At 28.8% G+C, this 6,117-nt stretch overlaps 1 protein-coding gene across 1 annotated transcript in view; it reads left to right on the top strand.

Annotated features, from left to right (window-relative positions):
• LOC106469159 (MICOS complex subunit MIC60-like) overlaps positions 1 to 6,117 on the top strand; it is a 55,465-nt gene that overhangs the window by 23,053 nt on the left and 26,295 nt on the right. The window contains exon 3 of the mRNA XM_013929624.2: positions 2,013 to 2,110. The gene's annotated coding sequence lies outside the window, so the exon portion shown is untranslated. The remainder of the gene's footprint in view (positions 1 to 2,012; positions 2,111 to 6,117) is intronic.

The raw sequence follows: 6,117 nt of genomic DNA, 5'->3' as shown, positions 1-6,117 counted from the left end.
GTATTATTTCTCAACTACACTGTAGCATAGATTTCTAGCCTGCGTGAAGTTTATTATTTTTGATCTTCCCAAGAGTGTAATGAGTATTCAAAAACAAGGTTTTGTTGTGATAAGAAACAATTGTAGAGGTACCACAATAACTCATTAATTCATTTATTTCAGAGATGTTATAATAAAAAAAAAGGGGATCAAATCTACAAAACAAGTTTACGGAAAGTCATGCGTACAAGATTTATCGAATATCATATTGATTGATAAGATCAGAACAATGCAACACAATAAACCATTAACTGGCTAGTTTGGTCAATATATATTTTTGTTAAATTCACATCTAATTTGATATATACCTTTTTTTTGTAGAATATCTTTTTATCTTTAGTGCCAGGAAGTATTGTTTTAATTTTATTAAATGACTTAAAAATGGAAAAAAATTATGTTTTCTAAATACGTTGGCAACACAAGTCATTTTTTTTTTAATTTTACTAAGTAATGTAAACTTTTTGTTGACCATATTTTTAAATAAGGAAATACAATACATTTTAGAGAAATTAGTAATTTCAAAAACTTGTTTTGAAAATAACTTTATTTAATCATTTAAAAGAGGTTTAACCCAGCTAAAACTTCTTCATAAACCAGTAAATAAAGAAAAATTCTAACCTAGATTTGGAAAGGAAAACAAAATTTACTTCTTATTAAAGCTTTAATTGTAATTACTTCCAAAATTCTATCCAGAACAATGAAATTAGAATCAAGATTCAAATACCTTTTCAGCACAAATAAGAAATATTTGATAAATTAAACATCTAAACTATTGTAACCCTTTTAAAATCTTCAATTGTGACATGACAAAAGACAGTATTTGAGTTATAACTATCAATCCTGTGTTTTGACTCAACCAATAATACTATTAAAATAACAGAATGATAAACCAGAAGTAGTGTAGAGAACATTCAGTTCTCAGTACTATATTTACAAAACTTACTTGACATCAGCTGCAGTTCTCGGTACTATATTTACAAAACTTACTTGACATCAGCTGCAGTTCTCGGTACTATATTTACAAAACTTACTTGACATCAGCTGCAGTTCTCGTCAATCTGTAAAAGTTTTAAGGACACACGTGTAGAAATGTAACAAAGCCTTAGATGAAATGTAGGTGAGTAGTACTAATATTGGTTCTTAAATACATTTGTTCAATAACAAATCTTTAAATGTTACATCATATAGGTTTGTTTCACGCAATGAGAATTAGTAATAGTCAAATCATTGTCGAACGGATAAAGTCATTACACATGTTTGTTTTAGAAAAGAAAACACAAAACACTGAAATGAAATGCATCAATTTGAACCAAACTAATGCAGCAACTAGGTGTGGTGTCATGTTCACGTCACAAAAAGTGAATCGGGATAATTTTTATTTTTGTGTCTTTATGGAAGTTCTACTAGTTTTAACCTATAGATAAAGTTAAAAGTTGTGCCTTTAAAGAGTAGAAGTGATTGCAAGTTATTAATTGTATTCGGAGAGAAAACCACATTTGAAACTTTTAAGAACAACGCAGCCAACAAAAATTATGTGTGGATAAAACACTAGAATAGAAACAGTTACAGTTGAAAAATTTGAAGATACAGCAGAGTTTTTCCATTTCGAAAGTTATGCGTTAAAACAATTTTTTGGTCTTGGGAACCAGAAGCATAAAAAATAGTGGAATAAAACATAAAGTTTACATCATTCTTGTAGAATTAACTTTCTTATTTCATATTCTTCCACTTTTAGTCACTTTCATTATTGCAGTTTTCAATGCAAAAGCTTTGTAACTAATTCATTTAATACTGTAGAAGTATTTGTAGGACACCTGGTGGTGAAAAACTTGCAATCTATGTAGTTGTTTAACCCAAACAAAAAGATATACAAACTAGTATTTCATTCATTACTGTTGTAGTATAAGTCTTTAACAGGACATTAGATAGACATACCAATAACCCAGTCATTGATGTTAATGTCAATCAAACAGGATGTTGAAGACAGACGTGTTTGGGATGACATCAGTGCTGCCAATGTAGTGAGAGATGCAGCCATAAGCAAAGCTTCAACGGTTGCTGCTGATGTCAAGTAAGTTTTGTAAATATAGTACCGAGAACTGCAGCTGATGTCAAGTAAGTTTTGTAAATATAGTACCAACTTAATGCTGTAATAAGTTGTAGTAGTCAATCTGTAGAAGTTATAAGGAAACTGTAGAAACTTAAGCTGTAATAAGTTGTAGTAGTCAATCTGTAGAAGTTATAAGGAAACATTTAGAAACTTAACACCATAATAAGTTGTAGTAGTCAATCTGTAGAAGTTATAAGGAAACATTTAGAAACTTAACGCTGTAATAAGTTGTAGTAGTCAATCTGTAGAAGTTATAAGGAAACAGGTGTAGAAACTTAATGCTGTAATAAGTTGTAGTAGTCAATCTGTAGAAGTTATAAGAAACATGTAGGTTGTTTTAATTTTAGTAGCTTAAATTTAAGATTAACTATTAAAGCATTGGTGTAATGTTTTCATAGCACTTCAACAGAAAGTCGAAGAGGGAATAGAATCGTTAGAGAAGCTGTCAAAGGATGCTGTTTCAGCAGAAGAAGAAGCTGTTGAAGCTGTGAGAATACACACCCAGAAACTTTACAAGGCTTTAAATGAAACTTTAGTAAGTAATATGTTTTAAGTTCGTCAATTTGATATAAGATATTTTAAAGCTGTGAAGTCGTAGTAGTCAATCTGTAAAAGTTATAAGGAAACAGGTGTAGAAACTTAACACCATAATAAGTTGTAGTAGTCAATCTGTAGAAGTTATAAGGAAACATTTAGAAACTTAACACCATAATAAGTTGTAGTAAACTTTAACATGTGTTATTTGGGTGTTTATTGTAACTTTTATGTCAATATTAAAGTCATCTTTCACCTTTGTAATAACAGTAGAATGACTCATGTAGCTAGATTCAAGAAGAATGTTACTTGCTAACATACTTAAACAAGTGAAATGGTAATTGGTATTTTTAACAGAAAGAAGAAACATCAACATTACTGCCTGAGGCAACAAAACAACCAACAACTGAAGAGAAGCCTAAAAATGTTTCTGTTACAAAAACTCAGTCTAAAGGTATTTATATAAATATACAAAATGGCCTTTTTTCTCTATTGTTTCGAGATGTTATACACAGTGATATGTTTCACTGATTGTCCTCAGATGTTTCTCAGTAACGTATTATTCAACAGTGATATCCTAATTAATATGCTACTCACAGTGATGTTTTTATTTGTGTTATTTACAGTTATATGTTTCCTAGTTAACCACAGCTATTTAAACTTCACAAAACATCATTTATTTTTAAACACTACACATAACATACACAAAAACCTCTGTAAGTACTATGTTTTATGTTAACTATTTTAAAACTAGATAATGCCTAAAATATTTTGTCTTTAGTTTCAGTGTATAGTATAAGAATACTTTTTTAATAAGTTACCACTTTTATTTTTTTTTTAGCACAAGCTTTTTCTAAATCATTTAAATAAATTCCCTATTTCTGAAAGAGAAATAAGTCACTTAAATTTCTTTTATTGTTTTTTTGTGTTATAATTTTATATTAAAATTATTTAATTTTTGTAATGTTTTTTTTAATAACATTTTGAGTTGTGTTTTTTTGTTTTTTTGTAATATGTTAGCTCAACCCTCAGAAAAAGACATTTCTGTTGAAAAGAAGTTAGATGATCAGAGGGCTCGAGAAGAAAAGCTTGCACAAAAGGAGATTGATATTATGTCTATGAACGCAGGTAAAAATTATGGAAAATTATGTGAAATATATCAATAAGTCTTCTAACTTCTTGTATTCAAGTAGTACTATTAGGATTATCAAACACGTAAAACTAGGACTTTAAAAATTCTATTAAATACAATCGGATTTGCTTAGTTTCAAAGGTTTTCTTTTATACTTCTGGACAAAAAAGTGTACAAATAAAAGTTACTCTGAATGGGTTTTTTAAAGAGATTTCTGTTATAAGAAGATACAATTAATTTCTGTTATTTTTATTAAATTTTATAAATTAAAAACTCGTGAAAACGAATTATTCTAGATAGTTGGGATAACATCGTACTCAGTAATTTTGTCTTTGTTTTAATGTTGAAATTTCTTATATATTTTGTTATTAATTTGTGTTGATTTTCAAAATGTTTACTGTGTAGTTTACAAGAAAATTTTGTTCCATAGAGTTTTTTCACACTGTAATAAGTGATCTGAAAGGTTATGTGTTATTTGAGTATTTATTGGAACTTTAATATGTGTTATTTGTGTGTTTATTGGAACTTTAATATGTGTTATTTGTGTGTTTATTGGAATTTTAATGTGTGTTATTTGGGTGTTTATTGTAACTTTAATATGTGTTATTTGGGTGTTTATTGTAACTTTAACATGTGTTATTTGAGTGTTTATTGGAATTTTAATATGTGTTATTTGGGTGTTTATTGTAACTTTAATATGTGTTATTTGGGTGTTTATTGTAATTTTAATATGTTTTATTTGGGTGTTTATTGGAACTTTAATATGTTTTATTTGGGTGTTTATTGGAACTTTAATATGTGTTATTTGGGTGTTTATTGGGTAAAGGACAAGGGCCTCGTAGCAAAGAAACTTGAACGGGATAATGCAAAGGTATAAATATGCTTTTTGGTTCATTAGTGCTAGGTCAAGTACAGACTAGAGTTATGACCAAGAAAGAGACCAAAACAGGAACTATCCAATCTCTACATATTTTATTAGTTAAGAGTCAACATAACTGAAGGCTTCTAGAAGTTATATGAAGAAAAATGTTTCTTTTATCCAAGAAAAAATTGCTTTAAAGCTAGAAATAAAAGAATATTAATAATGAAATAATATTTTTTGAATGTTAAGTTGATGAATTTTCTGTAGTCATTACAATGCTATATACAGTACTTAACTATAAATATCAAGTTAACTCTGTTGTTTCCGAAATGACTGGAAAAAATGCTAATTATGGTCTGTAAAAGATTAAAACAAAAACAGTTGTTGTCCAATATTAAAGGACAGTATTTGACTTTCATATTTCCTGTGATTTTTATTAAACATTTCAAACCAGCATATCATTGATATGCTGCTAAAAATGAAAGGGTGATTTTCCCCGTTAGTATTTATGAAATACTGTAACAGTAGTCGAAGATGATTTTACAGTTGTACCAAAAACAACCAAAAAAAAAGATAACTGAATACACTGTGTTACCTTGAGATAGTTTCCGTTTACTACTACTCTGATTAAGATGTGTACCAGAAACTTCAGTTTGTTTTTGTTACAGACATCTTATATATATTTCCTTACATTCTCACCATATAAGTGACTTTATGCCAAAGATAAAATATGTGCGTGTAAAGTGGTGTTTTTATTACTTTTGACATTCCCTGTTTGCCAATCTTAAGTTGTTTAAATAACGCAGGATCCTTTATGAACTTGAATACACTTAGATACTTGGGATTTTATTGTAACTTTAATATGTGTTATTTGTGTGTTTATTGGAACTTTAATATGTGTTATTTGTGTGTTTATTGGAACTTTAATATGTGTTATTTGAGTGTTTATTGGAACTTTAATATGTGTTATTTGTGTGTTTATTGGAACTTTAATATGTGTTATTTGAGTGTTTATTGGAACTTTAATATGTGTTATTTGTGTGTTTATTGGAACTTTAAAGTGTGCTCTGATCTTTCTTCCTGGTGACTGCAATAAAAACAACAACAGTAGTAAAGAACCTTTAAGTTAAATAAAGCAACTGTTTGACTTCTTGTAGCACTTTGTGTCTCATACACTTTTACCTACTTCTGGCACTTTGTATGAGTTGTGTTTGATTTACCTGTAGCACTCTGTGTCATAACAGGTTTTATCCACCTTGTGTAATGTCAGGTGTTATCTATCTGTAGTACTTTAGGTCATGTCAGGTGTTACCTCTCTGTAGTACTTTAGATCATGTCATGTGTTACCTATCTGTAATACTTTAGGTCATGTCAGGTGTTACCTATCTATAGTACTTTAGGTCATGTCAGGTGTTACCTATCTGTAGTACTTTAGATCAT

This window comes from Limulus polyphemus, unplaced genomic scaffold (genome assembly GCF_000517525.1).
Source record: "Limulus polyphemus unplaced genomic scaffold, Limulus_polyphemus-2.1.2 Scaffold3329, whole genome shotgun sequence".
NCBI lineage: Eukaryota > Metazoa > Arthropoda > Merostomata > Xiphosura > Limulidae > Limulus > Limulus polyphemus.
This window is presented reverse-complemented; position numbering and strand designations above follow the sequence as displayed.